At 38.5% G+C, this 27,858-nt stretch overlaps 1 long non-coding RNA gene across 1 annotated transcript; it reads left to right on the top strand.

Moving 5' to 3' along the window:
* Positions 1-289: 289 nt before the first annotated feature.
* Positions 290-18,023, top strand: LOC138893341 (uncharacterized). The gene is made up of 2 exons (XR_011408675.1): positions 290-565; positions 16,798-18,023. It is a non-coding gene; the product is annotated as an uncharacterized lncRNA (long non-coding RNA).
* The last annotated feature ends 9,835 nt before the right edge of the window (positions 18,024-27,858 follow it).

Below are 27,858 nucleotides of genomic sequence, written 5' to 3'. Positions count from 1 at the left end.
TTGGATGAAATCAACACACTTTAAATATTAAATCGTTCCAATTGACACTTAACCGTTACCATAGATTTTTTTTAATAGGAACGGTTTTATAAACTGTCCCAATAGATCTATTTCTAGTACCAGTTTTAGAAAATTCTTTTATATCGGAACGGGTATTTGTTGCCTCCTCGTCCCCCCCCCCCCCCCCCGAATTTTGCTAAACCCGCCAACATAACCCCTATTTCCTTTTATTTCTTATATATTTTATTAATGTAAATAATAAAAGATTCCATCCATCTCCCCCACAAAACTCACACTACTGTCGACACCTCCAAAGCTCTCAAATACCCATTTTACTTTGAAAAATCATCATCTCTTTTCAGTGGCTAACCCTAAATTCCCAAGTACACAAATCGATTGCTAACCCAAAACTCCCAAATCCCCAAAGTCCCAAAATCCATTTGTTTTACGCGAAGGAGATAAAGAACAGAGGAATAATTTAAAGGAAGCGATTACATGTGAAAAAAATATTTCAATCGCGAGAAATTTTCGACCCAAAAGGCAATCTGTGATAAATCAACTTCAGGTAATTTTTCTTTTCTAATTTGGGAATTTTCTTCGTTAACCGCTCTTTTTTTCTTTAAGCTTTATGGTGTGAGCAGTGTATATGATTTCTTTCGTTCTGTTGACGTTTTGAACCCAAATTATTTGGGTTTAATTTTCATTTGCGTATGGATAACGTGGGTCAAAATTTCTTTCGGTAAATATTGTGAATTCTTCTCTGAACTAAGGCCGTCCAACGGGACGGGGCGTCCCGTCCGGCCCGGCCCGGCCCACTTAATTCTAAACGGGATCGACCCATGTTAAACGGAATACGGGATGGGACGGGATGGCCATTTCGTCTCGTTTATCTTATCCCATTTCGTCCCATTTATCCCGTCTCGTCCCGCTTGTCCCGCATTCTTTCTTTTTTTTAATTATAGCCGTTGGGCAACGACTTCAATTGTAAAAATAGTCGTTCCCAACGGCCAAAAACAGCCATATTTGGCCCTCCCCCCCCCCCCCCCCCCCCCAAACTTTTAATATAACCACTAAGTTTATTAAATTATACTTTGGCCTTATTTTCTACTATAAATACCTTCATCCTTTTTCATTTTTTCCCACAAAAGTCAATCATTCTCTCTCAAATCTCTTACATTCTATCTATATTATTCTCTCAATTTTCTCAAAATCAAGTGATAAGTTTCAAGTATTTGGGCAAATATTTGGAGCAACTTTCAAGCTTCAAATTAATTCGTCAAATATTTGGAGCAATAGTTTGGGCAATTTCTTCAAGTTTCAATATTTAATCACAGTGCACTCGTTCCATCTCCTAATTTTAATATATATTTTTTGCGCATCATTTTAGTGCTTAATTTTTGTGTTTACTTTACGTGTTCTATTTTTTTATTTCATTTGTGTGTTTAATTTTTATATTAACTTTTTTAATTTAATTTCGTATTTAAATTATGGCACTTAAAAATGTATTTGACGTATTTAAAAAAATTAGTAAAAAAAAGCAATAAAGGTGAAAGTAGTAGTAATCCTAATCCTAGTCCTAATCCTAACCCTTCTTCTAGAATTAGAAAACATATAGATGAAATGACTCATATTGATGAAACTTCATTTTTCCAACCCATCGCATGTTATAATATTAATTTTGGAGCACAATTAGATCATGAAACTTTACAAAGATAATTTGGCAATAATATTTTTGTTGAGAACGAAGAAAATGAGGATGAAGAAAATGAGGAAGAAGAATTAGATGAAACACCCACTAGTCCCGCAACACAAGCTCTAACTCAGAGTCAATCTCGATCTGGAGCGATGACGGCATGGAACTCATGGAACATTAATCAACATTGCCAATTCCAGAACAATGTCCAAGAGAAATTATAGATAAGTTACAACGAAGTTATATAGGAGCTTACAAATATTAGTATGATAATTTGTAATTGGCTACTAAGAGGCCTAGTTCAAACAGAACCCTTCCTAGAAGGTGGCTGTGTAGATTAGGTGCTATTCAAAAGAATTATATTTGTATGTGAGATTTGAAAGTTCTATTAATAAAATAAAAAGCTCTAAGCGTTGAATTTTTTTTATGAATTGTCTTACACTCTTACTTAGTTACTTAATGTCTTGAAATTATATTAAATAAGTTATAACTCTATTATAAATTTATAATTACTAGAATATTTCATTACAAGTCTTTTATTTTAATATTTTATAATTCTTTACTTAGTTTTCTAATTTTCGTTTAACTTTTAAGTTTATTAAATAAGTCAAAAAACTAGCCGTTGCAAACTTTAAAAACTTAGCCATTGTCAAAAAACTAGCCGTTGCCAAATTTAATGCTTAAATAATTTTTATTTTTTTTAAAACGGCACTTAAGGCCCGCAAACCCGTCCCATCCCATTTGTTAGCGGGACGGGATGGACCTACCATTTTATCCCGTTTGTCCCTTCCTGTCCCGCCACCGTTCTGATTAAATGTTGTCCCGTCCCGTCCCGTCCCGTTGGACAGCCATACTTTGAACTAAATTTCTCTGGAAAGTTACGTTGAATTTCCTGTTGCATGAGCTATTAATCTGGGTAGTTTGGGTCCAAGTTTGTTTTCATACCTATGACAAAATTAGTTTAATCTTGGCCATTGCTGATTTGATTTGTTGGGATAAAATTGGGGAGAAAATAAATTGAAACAGTATAATTAAAAGAGAGGTCTATTTGTGAGTGTTTATTAGAAGCTATAAATTTGGATATAAATAGAGCCCTTTGAGGTTCTCTGGCTAAAGTCAACAATTATTTTTAGTAATAAATCTTGGATTTCGATCCGAGTAAAGAGCAGTTCGCTGATTGAGTTGTAGTTTAAAAATAATAAAATTATACTATTGAATTATAGTTTGTACAACTATAGAATTATTTTCTTCCATGTTTGCGGTATACATTAGAGCTGTTATTGAGCTGTAGCTTGTAGATGTAACGACTCGGCCGGTCGTTTCGGAAGTTATAGCCCCTTTTCCTCCATTTCTGTTTCCTTTATGCTCTTAAGCTATATTATGATATACCAGGTTAGTTGGTTCGGGCCCGGAGTAGTTTCGGAGTGGAATGAGACACTTAGACTCTTATTTAGAATCTTAAGTTGAAAAAGTCAATCGGATGTTGACCTATGTGTAAACAATCTTGGATTTGAATTTTGATTATTCCGTAAGCTCCGTTAGGTGATTTTGGACTTAGGAGCGCGTCCGAAATGTGATTTGGAGGTCCGTGGTAGAATTAGGCTTGAATTGGCAAAATTAGAAATTTGGCGATTTCGGCCAGTAGTGAAAAATTTGATATCGGGGTCAGAATGGAATTTCAAAAGTTAGAGTAGGTTCGTAGTGTCATTTATGATGTGTGTGCAAAATTTGAAGTCATTCGGACGTGGTTCAGTTGGTTTCGGTATCGGTTGCCGAATTTAGAAATTTAGAAGTTCTTAGGCTTGAATCCGAGGGTAATTTGATGATTTGATGTTGTTTTCAGTGATTCGAAGGTTCGACTAAGTTTGTATGTTGATATATGACTTGTTGATATTTTTTGTTGAGGTCCCGAGGTCCTCAGGGTGATTCCGGGTGGTTAACGGATTTGTCGAAGTTGGAAAATGCAGCTGAAGCTGCTGCTACTGCTATTTTCGCACCTACGGAAGAAAGAGTAGCAGGTGCGAGGCCGTTGGTGCGTTTAGGGAAGCCGCAGATGCGTAAATAGAAGGCCAAGGCTGGAAATGCAGGTGCGAAGAATTGGCCGCATTTGCGCACCCGCAGGTGCGAGGCCTTTAGCACAGACGCGGAAATGAAGAGTTGGGCCGGTTCCGCAGAAGTGGAAATGTTACGCAGGTGCGGAACCTGGGGTCGTATGTGCGGAATTGAGGGCTTAAGTGGTTCTCAGAGGTGCGAGGATTTGACCGAAGGTGTGGTTCCGCGGGAGCGGACATATGGCCGCAGGTGCGACTGTAATGGGCAGAAAATCCCGAGCTCGTGTGTTTTATCTTCATTTTCCATTTTTGGATTTGAGAAACTGGGGTGAGAGGCGATTTTTCGAAGGTTTTCAAGGAGCAACGTCGGGGTAAGTGATTCTAGCCCATAATGGTATAAATTTCGTGAATCTATGGCCTTGTTCATCATTAATTAGTAGAAATTTGGAGTGAAAGTAGGGGGTTAGGGTTTGGAATTTTTAAGAGTTTAATTTAAGGATTTGAAGGATCAAACGATGTCGGATTTTGATGAATTTGGTATGGTTATATTCGTGAGTGAATGAGCTTTCTAGTTTTGTAAATTTTGTCAGATTTCGAGACGTGGGCCCGGGGGCCGAGTTTGAGCCAATTTCGGATTTTGTTCTAATTTTGTAGCTTTTCCATTAGAATTCATTCCATTAGCGTATATTGATGGTATTGTACTGATTGTCAATAGATTTGGAGCATTTGGAAGCCGAGTCCTGAGGCAAGAGCATTGCGGGGTAGAGATTTGACCGGTTTGAGGTAAGTAACGATTGTAAATCTAGTCCTGAAGGTACGAAACCCCAGATTTTGTATCATTCTACTATTTTTAGTGACACACATGCTAGGTAACGGGCATGTGGGCGTGCACTGTTGGGGATTGTGACTTGGTCCGTCCCGTAGCAACTGTAAAGTTGCATACTTTGTTGAAACTATATGATACTTATATGTTTTAGAAAGAGTTTCTGTAAATTGGGTTGAATGCCATGTTTGGGCTTTGCCCCAGTACTGTTTGGACCCTTAGGGGTTTTTTTCTTACTATCCTCTCAGTGTTTTCGATTGAAAAATCTATACTCAGTCATGTTTATACTTGTTTATCGCATAACTCAGTTTTATGACTCTATTTTGATGCATATAAATGTTTTGGGCCGAATGCCCTGTTTTACTGAAATGCCCGAGGGGCTTGAGAGGTTTATGACTGAGTGAGGCCGAGGGCTTGGTTTGTGAGGATATTTATGGGATTGGGCTGCACGCCGCAGCATGTTGATATCGGCCAAGGGCCTGATTTTGAGGATGAGTGTGGATCGGAGCTGCCCACCTGCAGAATACTTTATTATTATAGCACGTGAGTTGTCAGTGCAACAAGTGAGTTGTCCGTGCAGATTATAGCGCTTGGGCTGAAGGAGCCCCTCCGGAGTCTGTACACACTCCTAGTGAGCACAGGTACCTACTGAGTGCGAGTGCCGAGTGCTAAGTGACTGGGAGGCATGAGTGATTGTGAGGTATACCCGAGTGGCAAGAGTGATGGTGAGGTATGCCCGAGTGGCATGAGTGACTGTGAGGTTTGCCCGAGGGGCTGTATATGAGTGATGTTTTGCCCGAGGGGCTGTTTATGATCTCATCATTTTTGCTCACCTTTGCATTTTTCCTCTATTTGAAAACTGTTGAAAAATATCTTTAAATAATTTTTACTGGAACTGGGTTTAAACGAGATATTTTGATTCAAACCCTGATTTTAAAAGCATGTGATATTTTACTGAGATTTTCTGATATGAACGTTATATGCTTTATTGCTCGTCACTACTGCTCAGTCTTTATTTATTGTTGTTACTTACTGAGTTGGCGTACTCACGTTATTCCATGCACCTTGTGTGCAGATCTAGGTGTAGCTGGACATGGTAGTGGTTGTTGATTATTTTGGTTGCAGATTTTCTCGGGGATAGCAAGGTAGCTGCTTGGCGACCGCAGCCCCTGCTCTTCTCCCTCTTATCTTCCTATAGTTGTATTTAGCTATTTTCCAGGCTGAGTTAGCCTTGATATTGTTAGACAGATTGTAGTAGATGCTCATGACTAGTGACACCCCGATGTCGGGCTTTTCCTTCCGCACTTTTGTTTTGATTTGGACTCCTTTGCGAAGGTTTTTATGTTAAATAGCACTGAAATTATCTTTGAAATGAAAATATCTGTTTGTTTTGGAAATGAATCGGCTTGCCTAGTTCCACGATAGGCGCCATCACGACAGGGGTTTGTTTGGGTCGTGATAGATTGGTATCAGAGCCTAGGTTACATAGGTTTCACGAGTCATGAGCGGGTTTAGTAGAGCCTTGCGGATCGGTATGGAGACGTCTGTACTTATCTTCGAGAGGCTACAGAACCCTTAGGAAAATTTTACTTTCTTGTATTCTATCGTGCGAAATTGATTCAGCTTGAAACATAACTCTTTGAATTCCTTCCACGCATTCGTATGCGCACATGAGCACTCGATATCAGTTGTGCATCGCCGACTTGTGATTCTATGAACGAGGTTCGATATGTGTATTATGTGTTTTGGTGATGGGCTAGTCTGGAGGACTTGAGGCCAGGTTTAAATCATAGTTTTGGCTCGGTAGCTTCAGTTGCAACCTGTACATTTGGACTCATATGTCCAGTAATGCCGCTACGAGTGGAATTCGTGGCTCGATGAGCGGTGGAATGGCTTTGTGATGAGTATGATGTAACTGCGGGATGTGTTAAGATGATTTGAATGTGACAAGAAGTGTGTCCTTGAAATGTAAAGGAAGGCCATTGGGCGCTTGATTTTTGTTTATATGTGACGTACGGTCTCGAGTGTGAATGTTTTGAAGGATCTTTCACGTTATTAAATTTTGGGGCAAATTAAATTCTCATGTCTTGTCAATGAGTTTGGACTCAAGAAGAGTAAGTGATTGTGTAGTAATTATGGTTGCGAATGGGTATTTTTGATGTTGATGGCTCGAGAAAGATGATTTTTCGGAGAGACTTAGAGTCGGTAACATTTTATTGGTTCAGGTGCGACAGAGATACATTTCGATTTGATGCAGCAGTTGGGTAGCAAAGTATGAGGGAAGACATGACGGGAAGTGTTTCGCGGTGGTTGAAGTACTAGCAGGTCAAGTAGGAGAAGTAGAGGTTGAAAAATTTCTTAAAGGAGATGATTTAACCGAAGTAAGAGTGGCAGATTAGCATATGAATTCACTAGTAGGGTAGTCGTGCGCCTTGAGAAAGTGTAGAATGGTTTGGAATCGTGTTAGTATGTGAATCGGCCTGCAGACTCTATTTGGAGTGATGATTAGTGTACAAAGGAAAATTGAATATGGCAGAAATGAGTGTGTTTGAAATGAATAGAGGCGTGAAGATATGATTATTGTGTCAGGTGCAATATGACTTGAGTTTGGAAGGTATTGTTGACGTACAGTTGATGTCAATAGGGAAAGTGCAGACTTATACAAATGGTGGGCGAGCATGAACTCAGGAGAATTTACGGATTTAGTGGTTGTTGCACTCAGTGCAGTGTCATTGGAAGATGTCGGTAAGGAATTCCGCATATGGGTTATCTCCTGTGTGCAGCTAGCGGTGGCATGATGTTGATAAAGCTTTTGCGAGGAATATTACTTGCTACCCGGTAGGAGGTCGCGTGTGTGATTTAGGCTAGAGATTCAGAATGTTCATGAAAGGCTTAATAAAAGACTTCGAGAAGTCTGGCAGGTTAACAGTGCGAGACCTTGGTAATTGAGAAGGAGAAATCCTTACGGGTTCTAAATTTATATAATTGCAGCTTAAGGCTAAGTGGGGGAGTCTGCTATCGACGAGTTGATTGCTTGGTTATGGGTCATATTAGTTTCGGTTTGGGGTATACTGGTGAATCAGTTATGACTTGCAGAGGTCGAGATCAAGGATGACTCAGGTAAAGGAATTTCTGGACACAAGTTGTATTACACTCTATGGTTATAGGAGGACCATAAAATAATTGAGTGGTTATTCACAGAGAATGTAGTGTACATGGAGCGGGAATTTGCTCGGTTGCGTAGGAGTGTGGGTAACTCTTTATTCCCTAGGGTGTTGGTGTGCTAATGGGGCACAGGTCGTTTCGGTCCGTTTGGTCGGTTTATTCGAGATTTGAGTAGAGTGGAAGAATCTCGAGAATGGTTCCAATGGATTCAAGATTTATAAATATGGCTAGAAATCTGGGAGTTGCATTGAATGGTGTTGAGACTCGTGGCATCTTATATCATTGTGAATTATGCATTTCAGTATCAAGAAGGTGGAGAAAACAGTTTTAGGTTCACATAAAGTCTGTTCGGAGTAAGCATTTTTGGTTATGGAACCTTTGGGATACATAAAAAGGGAATTCGGCGGCTTATAAGCCTTAGGGCGGCATGATTCTATGCTAGAGTTTGTGGGGTAAGTTTTAGTTAAGGATAGTAGTGTTCTAACAAGGAAAAAGTAGCAATTTGAAGGCAATTTAGAAAGAACTTGGAGAAATAGGACAGCTTGGTTATGTGCGAATGGATTTTAAAGTGTTCATGATGGGTTCTACCATGGTTTGAACCGGATATTTTCTACCAATGTACGAAACGTGTTGTGTGTTATGATTTCCTCCTAGAAAGAATCAAGAAAGAGGTTTCTGACTAATAAGGTATGTAATTTGCTAGTGACTCAGAGTTGATAATGGAATTCTTATGCTTGTCACATGATGGCATAATAGATGTGGTGTGTTGTGCGGGAATAGGATTTACATGTACAAGGTCACAGTTCAGTTTTGAAGGGAAGGACATAAATTCTTAGGCAGCATAAACGGTTTCCGATGACCAGGTAAATGATATTACTATTTGGTATAGCTTGATGAGAGTGTACATTTCAGAAGGGGCAGTGTGTTTTGATTTATGGGTACTTCGCTGGTATTGCGGCACTCTCCTGGTTGATCGACTATTGATATTCAAATTTTTGCCAGGTGGCACGGAAGAATTTTTAAAGTATTTCTTGTGGGATGATTGTGTATGAGAGAGGTGTTAAGCATTCGGGCGGTGGAGGTGGAATCAAATATGGTGATTCATGTGTTCTATGGAATTAGATATTGGGAGCTCTCAGGAGCAGATTGTTTCATGGTTGTGGACTGAGAAGTTGTGGCCGGAGCTAGCCAGATGATAGAAGGTGTTATGATTTCGTCATTGTGGACTTTCGGAGGTTGTTTATCTATTAGTGGCTAACTATAGTTGATTTGGGGCCCATTGGTAGGCCCAATTAGGATGTGTATTCTACACCGAGCCGGATTGATTGGCTTTATACTGCTATTATTGAAGGATATGCCATTCGATTGATGTGAAGCTTATTTATGTTCTAAAATAATCTGTGAGTTACTCTTCTATGCTACGAGGAGTTGTGATTCGTTGGTTATATGCACATATGGTGCGGTTCTATTGTGGCCTTATAGCGGAATTTGAGCGAGAAGAGTATTGGATATTGCTTGGTTGATGACGTATTGGTTATGTTCTTTCAGGTTTTATGTGGCATGGTGTCGTTTGCTTCTCCGTGGTTATGGTAATGCACTTTGGGTACTTGATGTCGAATTGCGCATGGTTATTGATTTTAGTAGGGTGGCTTGAGGTGTTTCATATGGACCAGTATTTGGATAGGATCGCGTATTGCAGCAGAGTTATGTGAAAATATGATCCCTCATGTAAGATTTGTGTGTTATGGTCCTGCGGTGTGTGATGGGTTCTTAGCATTGCGTCGGGGTGGTACTCGTCGAGCTTGCGAAACGGTTCTCCTGTTTGGGTCATTGTTACGATTTGGTACATTTGGAATGTTGCTATCTGGTGCACGGATTGCACGAGTTGTGGCTTTAGATTATATTGACGTGTCATGTCACTAGAGTGGTCGTGTTGGATGAGACGAGGTCATTGGGCCTAGAATGGATGCTATCTGATTTGATTGTGGGATAATTGGGAGGATAATATCGGAAGTCGGCTTTGAAATTGGCTATAGTTCTTGTAGAAGGAACGGGAGCTCCATGACCTATTGCTCTAATGAATGGTTATGAATTCTGTGTGTTTCTTTCACCATCGGCAGTGTACGAAGGTTTTAGAATGAGGTTTTGTCTGATATGAGGTTTATTACTAGCACTGGGTTGATTTGAGTCGATATTGTGATTTGAAATCATTGCTTCGAGCATTCGAGCTATGCGGTATTTGAATTTGAGTATTTGAGTTATGGTTACGGCTTTTGGTACAGCTTGTTCAGACTTATACGGTATGTAGATGCGGACCTCTGATCTTATAGGAAATTTCGGATGTTGGAAATTTGATTCGAAGGTTTGTGGGCTAGGTTGAACTGAGAAACTTCAGTTATGCTATGCTATCATACCTGTATGGGATAGGGTGACGTGGGATCACCCCCGGATATGTGCATGGGAAAGTTACATAGCCATTTCTTGGCTTTTGGAACAACTCTTGGCACGTTCGAGGACGAACGTATGTTTAAGTGGGGAGGATGTAACGACTCGGCCGGTCGTTTCGGGAGTTATAGCCTCATTTCCCCCATTTCTGTTTCCTTTATGATCTTATCGGTGTAACACCCCGGAAAAAAAATTGAAGAACTTAAGTGTAAAGCCCGGTAAAATTTGCAAAGAAAATAATATTTCATGGTGCCGGACTAGGATTACGTGAACAATGCACGGGAAAGTAAAGGAAACTTTTTTTTGCGGAAAAGTGCATTTCTGCTGTCCATTATGAGACCGTAGAATCACTCTACGGACCGCATAATGGACGCAGACTGAGGCAGTTAAATGGGTCAGTTGGAGGCAATTATGCGATCGACTATGCGACCGCATAACTATTATGCGGTGTACTATGCGACAGCAGAACATTTATGCGGACCGCATAGTGACCGCAGACTCAGGCAGATTTTTGGTTATTATGGACACCAATTATGCGGTCCGCATAACCATTATGTGGTCGCATATGCGACCGCAGAACCTATTTCGGAGCTTCATTTTTTGGTTTTTAAAATCTGACCCTACTTCGTTAAATACACGCAAAGGGTCATTTTTGAGCAAATATTCTGATGTTTTAGAGAGAAAGGAGAGTGTTTTAGAGAGAGAGAAAACCCTAGGCTAATTATTCATCAAGTCTTGCTCAAATCTTAGAAGATTAACAAGGAAAAACCCACAAGTTCTTCATCTAAGAGATTGTGATTGCTAGAATTTTCAGAACGTTGTAGTAATTTAAGGAAAGCTTAATTGAGGTATGTTGGCTAAACTTTCTCTCTTGGAATTGAATTCCATAATGTTTCTGTGAGTTTCAAAGTATAGGTTGCGTATTAAAATGTGGTGGCTTGAATCGTATTTCAAATGAAAGCTAGTATGCCAAATTGTGTGAGAAAATCTCAATATTCTTAAGACTCTTAATTGCTCATAAGTGTACCTAAAGTCTTGATTGGGAATGTCTTATTGTTAATAACTTATAAAGATGGTTGGAAGTGAAATCAGTAAATTGGGAATAAAAAGTGTGGCCAACGTGCCAATAGTGAAAGTTATACTTGTGACCAATGATGTCAATGAAATAAAATAATGTGAGAAAGATTATGAAATAAGCTTTGACTCAACTATTCCAAAATTGACTTCGACAATATAATCGGCTAAAAGTTTATAAACTCAAGTGATGCCCATATGTGGCTGTTTTAGCTAATGCTATGCTTTGTAAGTAATTTTCAATGTGTTTTGCGTTCTTACATATTCGTAAGTGGAAATTGTGTATGATTTTAACTTGTACTTCGATTGCCAATCATTTTACTCAATTTATTGGAAAGAAATCGATTGTGTTTAAAGCCTTCATTACTAATGAATTTAAAGTTGTGATTTCCGGAATATTCTACTTGTTGATAATTATGATGATGATCTATGAAAGGGAAGAAATGAGAGTGTGGAATATGAAATACGGCCATTGCACCATGAATAAAGAATCATATGTATGGCCAAGAGAGCCAATGAAATATTAATGTTGTAAGTGGTTGAAAGTACGGATTAGGTGATATGTGGTGTGAAAGGTTATGAGATGTACGTATTTGTACTTTTGTTTCCAATGTGTTATAAAACCCTATGGACGGTCTATGAAATGCATAGGTATATTGTGTTATGAAACCGGACGGTCTATGAAACGCATAGGTATATTGTGTTATGAAACCCTATGGACGGTTTATGAAACGCATAGGTATATTGTGTTATTAAACCCTATGGACGGTCTATGAAATGCATAGGTATATTGTGTTATGAAATCCTGTGGACGGTCTATGAAATGCATATGTACATTGTGTTATGAAATCCTGTGGACGGTCTATGAACACATATGTACAGTGCGATATGAAATCCTGTGGACGGTCTATGAACGCATAGGTACATTGTGTTATGAAATCCATTGTGATATGAAATCCTGTGGATGGTCTATGAAACACATAGGTGCATTGTGTATAAGAGGTATAGATGTACGGTATGAATGAACACTAAGGACGGTCTAATAAGACACATTATTAATGCAGACAATAGGTGCCCCTTTTGTTGTCCTTGTTTGTACAGGTTATTTCAATTACATTATATTATGTGTTCCACGTATAGATCATATGGGCATTCTATTTTGAAAGAGGATTTCTAGCTATACATACTAGTGCTATTGGACAGTACTAACGTCCCTTTTTGCCGGGGGCGTTGCATCTTTAATGGATGCAGGTGGTTCTACAGCAGGTGGCATTGATCAGTAATAGCAGTACACTCCTTTCAGCCGATTTGGTGAGCCCCACTTCATTTCGGGGTCAGGTATCTTTTGTTTCTCATGTACTTTGTGGTTGAGGTATAGCCGGGGCCTTGTATCCGGCATTTTCATATTACTCTTCAGTTGTACCTAGAGGCTCCGTAGATAGGTTGTGGGTGGTATTTGATGTTGGGAATTGTATTAGAACTGTTGGTATTTGGCAACATGTTTTTCATTAAATCTATAAAGTCATACTATTTTGTAAATATTGAATGATGCTATTAATGGGAATGAAATGGAAGCGGTTAATGAAATCTCTTCAGTATTTGATTAACGGAGTACATCTCCTATTTATTCACGAATGAATTTAGGTAGAAGGAATCTAACAGGCTTGCTCGGTCGGGTTCACTCGGTTGAGCACCGGTCGCGCTCCTCAATTTTGGGGCATGACAACAGGGTTAGTTGGTTCGGGCCCGGAGTGGTTTCGGAGTGGAATGAGACACTTAGTCTCTTATTTAGAACCTTAAGTTGGAAAAGTCAACCGGATGTTGACCTATATGTAAATGATCTAGGATTTGAATTCTGATAGTTTCGTTAGCTCCGTTAGGTGATTTTGGACTTAGGAGCGCGTCCAGAATGTGATTTGGAGGTCCGTGGTAGAATTAGGCTTGAATTGGCGAAATTGGAAATTTGGCAATTTTGGTCGGCAGTGAAAAATTTGATATCGGGGTCGGAATGGAATTCCGGAAGTTAGAGTAGGTTCATAGTGTCATTTGTGATGTGTGTACAAAATTTGAGGTCATTCGGACGTGGTTCGGTTGGTTTCGGCATCGGTTGTCGAATTTGGAAATTTAGAAGTTCTAAGGCTTGAATCCAAGGGTAATTTGATGATTTGATGTTGTTTTCAGTGATTCGAAGGTTCGACTAAGTTTGTATGTTGATATATGACTTGTTGATATTTTTGGTTGAGGTCCCGAGGGCCTCGGGGTGATTCCGGGTGGTTAACGGATTTGTCGAAGTTGGAAAATGCAGTTGAAGCTGCTGCTACTGCTATTTTTGCACCTGCGGAAGAAAGAGTCGTAGGTACGAGGCCGCTGGTGCGTTTGGGGAAGCCGCAGATGCGGAAATGGAAGGCCAAGGCTAGGAACGCAGGTGCGAAGTATTGGCCGCATCTGCGCACCCGCAGGTGCGAGGCCTTGAGCGCAGATGCGGAAAGGAAGAGTTGGGCCGGTTCCGCAGAAGCAGAAATGTTACGCAGGTGCGCAACCGCAGGTACGAAACCTGGGGTCGCAGGTGCGGAATTGAGGGCTTAAGTGGTTCTCGCAGGTGTGAGAATTCGACCGCAGTTGCGGTTCGGCAGGAGCGGACATATGGCCGCAGGTGCGACTGTGCTGGGCAGAAAAGCCCCAGCTCGTGTGTTATGTCTTCATTTTCCATTTTTGGATTTGAGAAACTTGGGAGAGAGGCGATTTTTCGAAGGTTTTCAAGGAGAAACGTCGGGGTAAGTGATTATAACCCATAATGGTATAAATTTCATGAATCTATGGCCTTGTTCATCATTAATTAGTAGGATTTTGGAGTGAAAGTAGGGGGTTAGGGCTTGGAATTTTTAGGAGTTTAATTTAAGGATTTGAAGGATCAAACGATATCGGATTTTGATGAATTTAGTATGGTTAGATTTGTGAGTGAATGAGCTTTCTAGTTTTGTAAATTTTGTCAGATTTCGAGACGTGGGCCGAGTTTGAGCCAATTTCGGGTTTTGGTCCAATTTTGTAGCTTTTCCATTGGAATTCATTCCATTAGCATATATTGATAGTATTGTACTGATTGTGAATAGATTTGGAGCATTTGGAGGCCGAGTCCTGAGGCAAGAGCATTGTTGGGTAGAGATTTGACCGGTTTGAGGTAAGTAACGATTGTAAATCTAGTCCTGAGGGTACGAAATCCCAGATTTTATATCATTCTACTATTTTTAGTGACGCACATGCTAGGTGACGGGCGTGTGGGCGTGCACTGTTGGGGATTGTGACTTGGTCCGTCCCATAGCAACTGTAAAGTTGCATACTTTATTGAAACTATATGATACTTATATGTTTTAGAAAGAGTTTCTGTAAATTGGGCTGAATGCCATGTTTGGGCCTTGCGCTAGTGTTGTTTGGACCCTTAGGGGTTTTTTTCTTACTATCCTCTCATTGTTTTCGATTGAAAAATCAATACTCAGTCATGTTTATACTTGTTTACCGCATAACTCAGTTTTATGACTCTATTTTGATGCATATAAATGTTTTGGGCCGAATACCCTGTTTTACTAAAATACCCGAGGGGCTTCAGAGGTTTATGACTGAGTGAGGCCGAGGGCCTGATTTGTGAGGATATTTATGGGATCGGGTTGCACGCCGCAGCATGTTGATATCGGTTGAGGGACTGATTATGAGGATGAGTGTGGATCGGGGCTGTCCGTCTGCAGCATACTTTATTATTATTATAGCACGTGAGTTGTCCGTGCAGCACGTGAGTTGTCCGTGCAGATTATAGCGCTTGGGCTGAAGGAGCCCCTTCGGAGTTTGTACACACCCCCAGTGAGCGCAGGTACCTACTGAGTACGAGTGCTGAGTTCTGAGTGACTGGAAGGCATGAGTGATTGTGAGGTATGCCCGAGTGGCAAGAGTGATGGTGAGGTATGCCCGAGTGGCACGAGTGACTGTAAGGTTTGCCCGAGGGGCTGTATATGAGTGATGTTTTGCCCGAGGGGCTATTTATGATCTCATCATTTTTGCTCACCTTTGCATTTTTCCTCTGTTTGAAAACTGTTGAAAAATATCTTTAAATGAGTTTTACTGGAACTGGGTTTAAACGAGATATTTTGATTTAAATCCTGATTTTAAAAGCATGTGGTATTTTACCGAGATTTTCTGATATGAATGTTATATGCTTTATTGCCCGTCACTACTGCTTAGTCTTTATTTATTATTGTTACTTACTGAGTTGGCGTACTCACGTTACTCCCTGCACCTTGTGTGCAGATCCAGGTGTAGCTGAACACGGTAGCGGTTGTTAATTATTTTGGTTGCAGATTTTCTCGGGGATAGCAAGGTAGCTGCTTGGCGACTGCAGCCCCTGCTCTTCTCCCTCTTATCTTCCTCTAGTTGTATTTAGCTATTTTCTAGGCTGAGTTAGCCTTGATATTGTTAGACAGATTGTAGTAGATGCTCATGACTAGTGACACCCCGATGTCGGGCTTTTTCTTCCACACTTTTGTTTTGATTTGAACTCCTTTGCGAAGATTTTTATGTTAAATAGCACTAAAATTATCTTTGAAATGAAAATATCGGTTTGTTTTGGAAATGAGTCGGTTTGCCTAGTTCCACTATAGGCGCCATCACTACAGGGGTTTGTTTGGGTCGTGACAGTGGATTTGTAGAAATCATTAAACTATAGAATTCTATGGAAAAATTAAGTAAATTACTCTTTCCCAAGTCTGGTTTTCTCGAAACTAAATAGTAGTAGAATTGTTGAACTGCAAAACCTTTCTCGGGTGGTATCGAAGGTGATAGATGATTAAAAGATCATTCACTGCTTATTCTGATTTTCTCTTTCATTATTTGTGGGGGAGGAACACAAGGGCATTTATGTGTAAACAAAAGGAGCTGAAGCATACTTCTGTTAGATGCATATTATATCCAGATATAAAAGACTTAATAATACAATTTGAGTCAAACATAGTAAGCACAATGATTTATCCCAAAATGGCAGTCATTTTCAATCTACTGATGGAAATCTTAAAATTTACATGATCCAATTCTAATACTAATTCTTCTTTTAGAAGTAAAAGAAAAACGCAACCCTTAGGTATGACCAATAGGTATGAACTTAAGTATCAGATGTAAGCATGATTCTAAGGGATAAATTTTGGAAACAATAAACATGTAAGCGTCTGATCAAATACAAATAATGAACTAAAGTATGAGATTATTAAAACAGGATGTTCTAAAGGACTAACAAAAACATAAACTACGTGACAAAGCAAAATATTAGTTTTTCATCTTTCAGAGAGGAGAGAGAGTGAAGTTTAATTCAGAAAGAACACTGAAAAGCTCTATTCATTTTGGACTTTTGATGAGTTAATTTTGTTTGTTGGCTCCTAGAAGTACTATGCCTAGGAAATTAGTTGTATTAAACCATTATTATTAAAGTTTATCCTTTGTTGAATGTTAAATTAATATGAACCTTGGTTTATTTTGGTTAATTTTGGTGATTTACTTTTGTCGTATAGGATTTTAATGGATAATGCAGATAAAAATTGGATGAATCGCCTAAAATGGACGGATGAGTATATCCCTAGAGTGAATGATTTTCTTGATAAGGCATTTGAACGAGCTTTCCAAGGAAATAAAATATTATACCCTTGTAAAAAATGTATTAATCGCTATTGGCATTATAGAAATGTGGTGGAGGATCACTTAGTTGTTAATAGCTTTGTTGATGGTTACACCAAATGGGTTTTCCATGGGGAAGGATTTTCCTCTAGAAATATACCTCATCAACGCAACGATGATGAAAATTCTAACATGCGTGATGATATTGATGGATTACTTCATGATACATTTAGAAATGTAGAAGACGAGTCAAAGCAAGGAGAAGGGATGAGAGAGGCTTTATCTAAAGATGCTAAGAGATTTTTTAAATTATTAGAGGAAGAAAAACAAGAATTGTATCTGGGGTGTGAAAACTTCACTAAACTGAGTTTCACCATCCGGTTGTACTTGTTGAAATCGTTGCATGGATTGAGTAATGTGGCTTTTTCAGACATGTTAGAATTGTTAAAAGAGGCATTTTCCTTTGCCCAGCTGCCAGAGTCTTTCAACAAGGCTAGAAACATGATAAAAGATTTGAATCTTCATTATGAAATAGATTTTCCTTTGTTTTAGCGTTGTACTATTTAGATGTGATTGATTTCATCATGAAATAGATGAATATGGGTTAACTCGTGCATACTTTAAGAAATTATATTGCATAGATGATCCTTTTGTATTGGCTTCACAAGTTTATCAAGTTTTTTTTGTGGAGGATCCAGTTGAGAAATATGTTTATTATGCAAGGAATAAAGTCCATGTTGATTTGTATGATTTAGAGGAAGAGAATTGCCCCAATATTGAAGACGCATTTTGGAGGGAGCCAAATGATGACATTGGTTCCTTAAATGGATTAGTTTATGTTGACGTTGGATGATCAAGAGATGATGTACCCGTTGATATAGTTGATATCCCATCTAATGTACAACATTCACGTGATACAATTATAGAAACATCGAAAGAGGAGGATGAGCTTGATGATATTGATTGGGACTGGATGGAAGCAGATGATTAAAGAAAAACTTCTGAAATTCTTTTAAATATATTCTATTTTGAGTGAGTTATAATACTTTTTATGAATATTTTATAATTACTCTTGTTTATATCTTTGTAATAATATTTTATTTATTTTTCCTTTAGAATTTTACTATTAGTGCTCCATGTAAAAGAAACAAGATTATTTTGAGAAAAAGTCCAAAGATACTAGATTATTTTGGGTCTTTTTCATTTCCACTTGGGTTTCCTTTAAAATAATTTGATTTCTGATTTGGAAATTGAGATTGTCAAGTGTACACCCTTTGCGATTTTCTGTATTGTGACGATGGTGTTAATTGGAGGAGATGTTGGTGAATTATTATATTTGGATATTCTTGGAGAATAATTGATATGAAAGAATTAATGAATTTGCTGCTAGGTGATGAATATTGCTGCTGTGAAAGTAACTGCCAGCACAATACAAAAACAAGGGTGTTCTAGGTGCTTTTCCCTTGATTTTCTGTTAAATATTGTCAGCGCAATACAGAAATTGGCAGCTCTATGTTTTCTCTGTTCACGTATTCATCTTTGGATCCTCCACCATATGAGGTGATTAGGTGATCCTCCACCACCGTTGCAATAGGAAATAAAACCGTTACGATAGCATGATAAAACTATTTGAATATCTCTTAGTCGTCGTGGTAATAGCTTACAAAATCGTTGCAGTAAATTATATGGTAACGGTTTTCAACCGTTGCAGTAAATTATATGGTAACAGCTTTAAACCGTTGTATTATATATATGGCAACCGTTTTCAACCATTGCAGTAGAAAAGAATACTCGTTGGTTCAGACAGAGGAAGAACTGTTGTGATAGCTAGTACTATAGCAACGATATGGTGAACCGCTCCAAGAACCGTTCATCTAGCTCTATTGGCACGCGGCCTAATGGAAGAGAATACTCGTTGCTTCAGACAGAGGAAGAACCGTTGTGATAGCTAGTACTATAGCAATGATATCGTGAATCATTCCAAGAACCGTTCCTCTAGCTCTATTGGCATGTGGCCTGGTGGAACGGTTGCTGTACCGTTCCAATAAATCTATGGCAACGGTTTACTGACCGTCGCTATAGGCCTATTTTCCAGTAATGTGGTATTCAAAACCAAACCGAAACCGAAAATCGAACTGCAAAAGTGGCTTAATAGCTTATTGGTATCGGGTTATTGATTTAACGGATGGGGAACATGTTAAAATTTTATTATTAATGTCTTATCGGTTTGCGGACATATATATATATATATATATATATATATATATATATATATATATATATTATTAACGTCTTATCGGTTTGCGGGCAGATGTTATATATATATATATTATTATTATTTTATTTTTATTTTTATTTTTTTATCCATATGTATATTAAATAATAAAAATCCCTTCCACAGTTCTACTTATCTAGTATTGGACCAGTATTACTCTATTAGAATTTAGAAACCCTAACATCTAAAATTCCTAATTTCTAATTTCCCTCAGATCTCAGAAGTCAGAACCCAGCCCTCTCGAGTCTCGACTCTCCCTCTCGCGTCACCTCTCACAGTCTCACTCTCGGACTCTCTACTCTCTAATGTCTGGTTGAGGCAACACTACAGTCAACACAACAACAAAAAACCAGTTGCTGCCTCTCGCCTCCCATTCTCTTCTCTAATCTTTTCCTCGTTTCCTCCATACGTCACCTCTAATCTCAGAACCAGATCTCAGAACCCCAGTTACGACCATAGCCAGAGCAGCATGTGGTAAGTTTCTTTTTTCTCCTTTTCGAATCTTTACTTGATGGTCGAATCTTTAGTTCTACTATTGATAAAATCGACCAAATCTATGTCAAAAATGTGAGAAAATGTCAAAATTATTCTAGGGATTAAAAGAGGGATTTCGTGGCAGAACTCTGAAGAATGCCATTTTCCTCGTCTTACTTTGTCTGGAAATAAATTTACTTTCTAATTCTATTTTGATTCAGTTCTAAATGAAAAATACTTCTTCGTCATCAAATCGAGCATCTTGAACAAGGTAATAATATTGGTACTGTATTTATTATATATTACTGTTGTGGATATACTTATATTTATCGTACTACTCATTATTTTAACTTTGTTTTCTTCAGATTTAGCTAGCGATGGAAAAGACCCTTCCGTAATTGACGTGTAGTGTTAATATATCTGGTAAGAATTCAAATTGTAATATAGTGTTAATAAATCTGTTAATATATTTATCCCATGACTCATGTCCACATTTTGCATTTCCTCAAGTTTTTATGGCTCTATTTTGTCCCTTCTTGATGAGGTAATAGAGTCCTTTTTTTTGTTGCTCTAATTGTAGGCCTTTGTTGTCTATTGTTGTTCCTTCTGTTGGTCAAGAACATAAGCTTGGCCTGAGCTTATCTATTTCTTTTGTGCAACTGAACAACTTTCCTTTCCGCATTGAATCAATTTCTTTTCCTATCAACGAATTATTAATTTGGAAACCTCGTCTGACATGTTGGGTACTGCCTAAGCTGCAGGACAAAAATGAGATAAATTGTCAAGAATGCATACTTTTAGGTGAAGGTAGAATATTCAATGATTAAACTCATAACCAGTATACTTCTGAAAATGAGATTATTGGGCAGGATGTTGATATAGACACAGCAGGTGGGAAGGACAAAATAACTTCCTCCCAAGATGCTGGTACTTGTTCTAAAGCTATTGATGAAAGGATATCAAACATCATTAAAAATGAAACTTATGAAAGAAAAGAAGTTCCTGACTGAATCTGTTGTTGCATCAGTTGAATCTGTTGCTCCTCAACTCATTCCTCCTCTCATCTTCGTTGTTTGAACTTTAAAGCTGTAGAAATTGAAGAATTGTTAACTGCAACAGTTGTATTTTGGATGTCTCCAATTATTCTAGATTTTATGTCTAAATAACCATTTTATCTCTAGTTGTATCTTGGACTCATTTTGACAGATGTAATTTCCATGTTAGGAAGTGTTAACTGTTATGTTAGCTGAAGAATATATTGAAGATAGTAACAAGTCGTGGCTTGTGTTTTACGACCATTGAATTTAACGGTGAAATATAGTGGGAATACATGCAAAGTAAACTGGTATTTTGCTGGTATTTACTAGTAACAGTGTAACATGAAGGACCAAAATAGTCCTCTGCAATACATATTCAACTAGGCCGATAAACCGTCCGATAATAGTTAAACTGATACAAATCCGCCTGATATCTTATCGGGTGGCTAGCAGATTAATACATTTAAAAGTCGATAACCGATAAGCTGAACCGTTAAGAGTAAATAACCGCCAGATCTACCTGATCTACCCGATAAGCAGCCCTACTTTAATCCATAATCATATGACCTAAGAACCCACAAAAACTTCTCCTCCTTCGTTACCATGATCTCGCACTATTACTCAGCTAAATTTCTCATAAGTTCTTGTTGTACTAATCATAATACGTCTCGAATTATCAGCCCCAAATGCACACTCAACCTCATGATAGTCTCGCCATCTTCTTCAAGCGATTTAGACCCATATCGTAATACATGACTTCCGTTGAATAAAAGGTAAAACTCTTCATAGGAACCTCATAAGAAATCATGTAACCCCTAAACTTCTCACAGGAGATAGCCCACCTGTGTAATCTCATATTGGCATCCTCCAATGACCTCGCCATAGGTATATCCACTATGAAATATGTTAATCCTCCTGATTTCACACTCGTCCACTAGTTGTAAGAATTTGTTCATTCCAACGACATCAACTGAAGGTCCAACTACATGTTTAAAACCCGAAGCTATATTGCATCCCAAAATGATAATCAATCATTCACATTCCCTCTATATTCCAAACAACTCTTTTCTTCACATTCGAATTTTCTAAGTATAGAAGCCACCATCTCAAATAAAATACACCAACTTGGTCATTTTCCCACAATAACACAAACCACACCAAGCTTCCTCAAACATGTGGCTACTCTACCATTTCACTAATACTACATGATAACAACGCGTAAAATATCACAATATATTGTGTATAGCTCTGAAATAACTGAATACCCCTCCACAAAGCCCTAAAAGTAGTTTTCCCTCATAATGTAGGGAAAAACATCCCAAACCATATTTGTTGCATCATCACGACTCGTCAGTTCCCGACTGATATCGAGTGCTCAATACCGTGTGCGAATGAGTAGGAAAGAACTGAAGACATAAGCTTCAGCTTAAATCAATTGCACGATAAGGAATCAAGAAAGGAAAGTTCACCTAAAAGTCATAGTCTCTCGAAGATAAGTACAAACGTCTCTGTACCGATCCGCAAGACTCTACTAGACTTGCTCAGGACTCGTGAGACCTAAGTGAACCTAGTGCTCTGATACCAAGATGTCACGATCCAATTCCCATCATAGGCCGTGATGGCGCCCAATGTTGCCATTAGGCAAGCCAACAATTAATCACACGCTGATCGACAGTCCATAACACAATTTAGTACAAGTGATGAAATAAATAAGCAGAATTTCTCTTTTTTATAGAAAAGTACTAATATTATCTTAAAGGTTCGAACGTGGTCAAAATATAAATCCGAGTATCATAAAAGAAAGGCAACCAAGAACAAAATATAAATCCTCAAAACTCGGTGTCACAAGTGCATGAGCATCTACTATAATATACAATGCTACTACAATAACTGTTTGGAATAGAAAATAGATAGAATACAGTAAATGAATAGGAAGGGAACTCTATGTGTTGCGGATCGTAACATAGAGAGCAGCTCACCACAATGTTTCCTCAGCAGTTGCACATACGTGCCTATGTGACCACCAAATATACATGTCTTAGTACCTGCACAATTAGTGCAGAAGTGTAGTATGAGTACGTAAATCAACGCGTACCAAGTAAGTATCTAGTCTAACCTTGAAGAAGTTGTGGCGAGGGGTAGACATCGTACTTACTAGTGGTCCAATAATCAAGGTACAGTAACAGTAGATAAGTATGGAGCAAAAACGGGTAAATATGCATAACATGATTCTCAACATAATAGTAATTACGAAATCACCAAATACCATAAGCTACCTCAAAGGAAATAAAGATAACCAATATAAAATACAATGTCAAATCTCAAGTCAGGAAAACTCATACGTACGCTGACTCCCTATCGAATAGTATGCACGAGTATGCCGAGGCGAATAACCCGATACCATAAGAATAGTGTTTCATAGAACTGCCGGGGCGAACGACCCGATCCCATAAATATATCTCATAATCTTGTCGAGGCAAATGGCCCGCTCCAATGAGAGTGTGTTGCCTGATATTGCCGAGGTCGTACGATCTGATCCATAGATGCATCTCATAATACTGCCGAGGCGAACAACCTGATCCCATAATAGTACTACTGAGGCATTTAGCCCGATCCCATAATAGTACTGTTAAGGCATTCAACCCGGTCCTATAAGAATAATGAAACTTTGGACGGGACATCAACCCAATTCGCGAATATATGTGCAAATTATGAAATTAAGAAACTTTCGGAAAAATACGTACAACGCAAGAGAAATATGTATGAGAATTTATAAATTATGTGCCTAATCAAGTAGCACATCAAGTTTCTAGAATAACAAAATTTGATACTCTACGCAAGTCTAGTTTCAGGCTAAAACATAAATTAAAGCAATTATAGCATTGTGCGAGTCTAAGTCTACTCAGACAAATCAAGAATATAGCATATGCATGGACGCCCGTTCCCTCACACTTGCGTAGCTCCCATAACAACTAGCACATAGCAAACATAGCACCTACGTGATAAAATCCCTCTTACAAGGTTATACAGGAGACTTATCTTGCTCCGAAATCCGATAATCAGCTCCATGCATCTCTAACACCTCAAATCAATGCCAAACAATCTGAAACGAGTCAAAGAACTTACGAACCAATCAAAAACATACTCAAAAACTCGTAATTTAACAATTAGAAATAATTTTGTCACGACCCGAAATTCCAACCTTCGGGACCGTGATGGCGCCTAACATTTCACTTGCTATACAAGCCAACGTTAGAATATAACTAGCCATTTTAACAAAATTTTAAATTAATTAATAAAAAGTAAACAAATGTAGAAATAGAGTCTGAAATAAATTGAATAATTCATAATAATCGCGATATCTAAATACCATTCCAGAACTGGAGTTACAAGTACACGAGCTTCTAGAATGATACAAATAAGGGTCTGAATAAAATAAAGATGTCTGAAAGAAAACACACAGCTAAAATAAAGTAGACGGGGACTTCAGAACTGCGGAAGCTATGCAGTTATACCTCAAGTCTCCTCTGGTAGCTGAAATCCGAACAAGTCTATAGTACGCCGCTCGGATCAACTCCGAAATCTGCACAAGAAGTGCAGAATGTAGTATCAGTACAACCGACCACATGTACTGGTAAGTGCCGAGCCTAACCACGATGAAGTAGTGACGAGGGTAAGGCAGGTCACTTACATTAACATGTACGCAATAATAGTAATAACAACAATAATTGAAATAAATTAGGCAACTTATTTTAATAATTGAAGCCAACTCAACAGTCATAACCAATTATTATTTCAATCAATTTCCGTTGCGGCGTCCAACCCGATCCCACAATATATTCATATTCAATTCTGTTGCGGCACGCAACCCGATACCATTATATCTTTTCAATAAATTCTGTTGTGATGTGCAACCCGCTCCTCCAATATATTCATTTCAATCAATTCTGTTGCGGCATGTAACCCGCGCTCCTCCAATATATTCATTTAAATCAATTCTGTTGTGGTGTGCAACCCGTTCCTCCAATATATTCACTTTCATTTCCGTTGCGGCGTGCAACCCGCTCCTCCAATATATTCATTTACCAATTCTTATAAAAGAAATTACTCCAATAAATTCAACAATTAATATGAAATTATAAGACAACAAGCATACAATAATTATGATTTATTAAAAATAAGTTATCACAAGTAGCAATTAATTGTAGAAATTAAGGATGTAGTAGGCATTTTAAAAATTAGTATGTTAAACGTCAAGTGGCAATTAAGACACATAAATCAAATAAGCATGTAGCTATTATAGCGTGGATTCAAGGCATTATATTGAGCAAAGAATATGAGAGAAACAATTAATATAATAATTAATTCATGATTTAAAACGATTTATGATATTTCAAGTAATTATGCAAATAATTAATTTGACGATATATAGACATTCTTCACCTCGCCTATACGTCATTCACACGCATTTCACATAACAAATAATTTTAGGATTCTATTCCCTCAAGTCAAGGTTAACCACGACACTTACCTCGCTTTGCAACCAAATTCAAGAATTCAATAAACCTTTGCCTCACGAATTCGTATCTGAAATCCTCAAATATAGTCATAAACAATTCAATATACTCAATATAAATCGTAGGAATTAATTCCATATGAATTTACTAATTTTTCGGATTAAAATCCAAAATTTATCTCAAAAATATCAGTGGGACCCACGTCTCATATCTCGAAAAAACTTACAAAATCCGAACACCCGTTCTGAGATGAGACCAACCATATAAAAATTATCAAATTCCGATATCAAATAGACCTTCAAAACTTAAATTCTCGTTTTTGGAAAGTTTTACAAAATTTCCAATTTCTCCCATCTAAATCCGAAATAAATGATGAATATAAATTTAGATTTATGAAATATAATCATTATATGATAAAGAATATTTACCCAGTTCAAAATCATGAAACACTCCTTTGAAATCGCCCCTAAACCGAGTTCTAATTGAGGGTTTGTGAAAAATGAGAAAAATCCTGTTTTAAGGTCTAGGCGTTAGGCATTCTTCGCATTCGCGAAGGGTCTGTCGCGTTCGCGATGAGAAGCAGCCCGAGTGGCTTTCGCGTTCGCGAGTCCTCCTTCGTATTCGTGAAGGTTTCTCCCCCATGGCCTTCGCGTTCGCGAGCCAATGCTCGTGTTCGTGTAGAAGAATGACTGACCCATCCCCCCAGGCCCCTAAAGCTTCGCGTTCGCGGGAAGCTGGTCGCGTTCGCGAAGGGTAAGGCCACCATTGCTTCGCATTCACGACTCAGCTACCGTGTTCGCGATTAAGAAAATCACCATGCCCCAGTTTACTCTTCGTGTTCGCGAGAGTACCTTCGTGAACGCGAAGAAGAACACACCAGATATAAGCTGAAGCCAAAAACAAGATTTTTCTAAGTTTCAAAACACCCGTAGCCTATCTGAAACTCGCCCGAACCCTCAGAGCTCCGAACCAATTATGCACACAAGTCCAAAAACCTCATACGAACTCGCTCGCGCGAACAAAACACCCAAAATAATGCATAAAACTACGCATCGGACATCAAATCAAATGAAATTTTCAAGAAACCTTTAAAACTTCTATTTTCACAACCGAACATCCGAATCACGTCAAACCAGTTCCGTTTCTCACCAAATTTGACAGACAAGTCATATATATAGTAATGGAACTATACCGGGTTCCAGAACTAAAATACGGACCCGGTATCAATAAAGTCAAACATTAGTCAAATCTCTTAAGTCATTAAACCTTTAAACTTAAAAATTTCGACAACATGCGATAACTCGAGCTAGGGACCTCCAAATTAAATTTCGGGCATACGCCCAAATTTCAAATCACAATACGGACTTACCGAAACTATCAAGACACTGATCCAAGTCCATTTGTTCAAAATATTGACCAATGTCAACTCAGTTGAGTTTTAAGGCTCTATTTCACATTTTAATCAATATTTCATATAAAAACTTTCCGAAAAATTATGCGGATTGCGCACACAAGTCGAGGAATGATAAATAGTGCTTTTCAAGGTCTTAAGATACAGAAATAATTATTAAATTTAAAGATGACCTTTTGGATCATCACATTCTCCACCTCTAAAACAAACGTTCGTCCTCGAACGGAATTAGATAAAGTACTTGAGCTGGTGAAAAGGTGAGAATATTTACTCTGCATGTCCGACTCGGACTCCCAGGTAGATGCTTATACCGGTTGACCTCTCCATTGCACCCGAACTGAAGGATAACTCTTAGACCTCAACTATCGGACCTGCCGGGCTAGAATAGCTACCGGCTCCTCTTCATAAGTCAAATCTTTGTCCAATTGGACTGAGCTGAAATCTAACACATAGGACGGATCACCATGATATTTTCGGAGCATAGACACATGGAACACCGGATGAACCACTGATAAACTAGGTGGTAATGCAAGCTTGTAGACTACTTCGCTCACCCTTTCAAGAATTTCGAAGGGTCCTATATACCTAGGGTTCAACTTGCCCTTCTTTCCGAACCTCATTACACCTTTCATAGGTGAAACCCGGAGCAATACTCTTTCTCCAACCATGAATGCAATATCACGAACTTTATGGTCGGCATAACTCTTTTACCTAGACTAAGTTGTGCGAAGTTGATCCTGAATAATTTTGACCTTATCCAAGTCATCCTGTACCAAATCGGTACCCAACAACCGAGCTTCTCCCAGTTCAAACTAGCCAACTGGCGAACGACACTGTCTTTCGTATAATGCCTCATATGGAGCCATCTGAATGATAGACTGGCAGCTATTACTATAGACAAACTCTGAAAATGGTAAGAATTGGTCCCAAGAACCTCCAAAGTCTATTACACAAGCGCGAAGCATATCTTCCAATATCTGAATGGTGTGCTCTGACTGTCCGTATGTCTGTGGATGAAATGATGTACTCAACTCAACTCGCGTGCCTAACTCACGCTATATAGCCCTCCTAAAGTGCAAGGTGAACTGCACACCTCGATCAGATATGATAGACACGGGCATACCGTGAAGGCGGACAATCTCACGAATGTAAATTTCAGTTTACCGCTCTGAAGAATAGGTAACTACCACTAGAATGAAATGTGCTGACTTGGTCAACCTGTTCACAATGACCCAAACTGTGTC

The sequence above is a fragment of the Nicotiana tomentosiformis genome, chromosome 6, assembly GCF_000390325.3.
Source record: "Nicotiana tomentosiformis chromosome 6, ASM39032v3, whole genome shotgun sequence".
Taxonomy (NCBI): Eukaryota; Viridiplantae; Streptophyta; class Magnoliopsida; order Solanales; family Solanaceae; genus Nicotiana; species Nicotiana tomentosiformis.
Note: the sequence above shows the minus strand (reverse complement) of the source record. Positions and strands in the feature narration are given on the sequence as shown.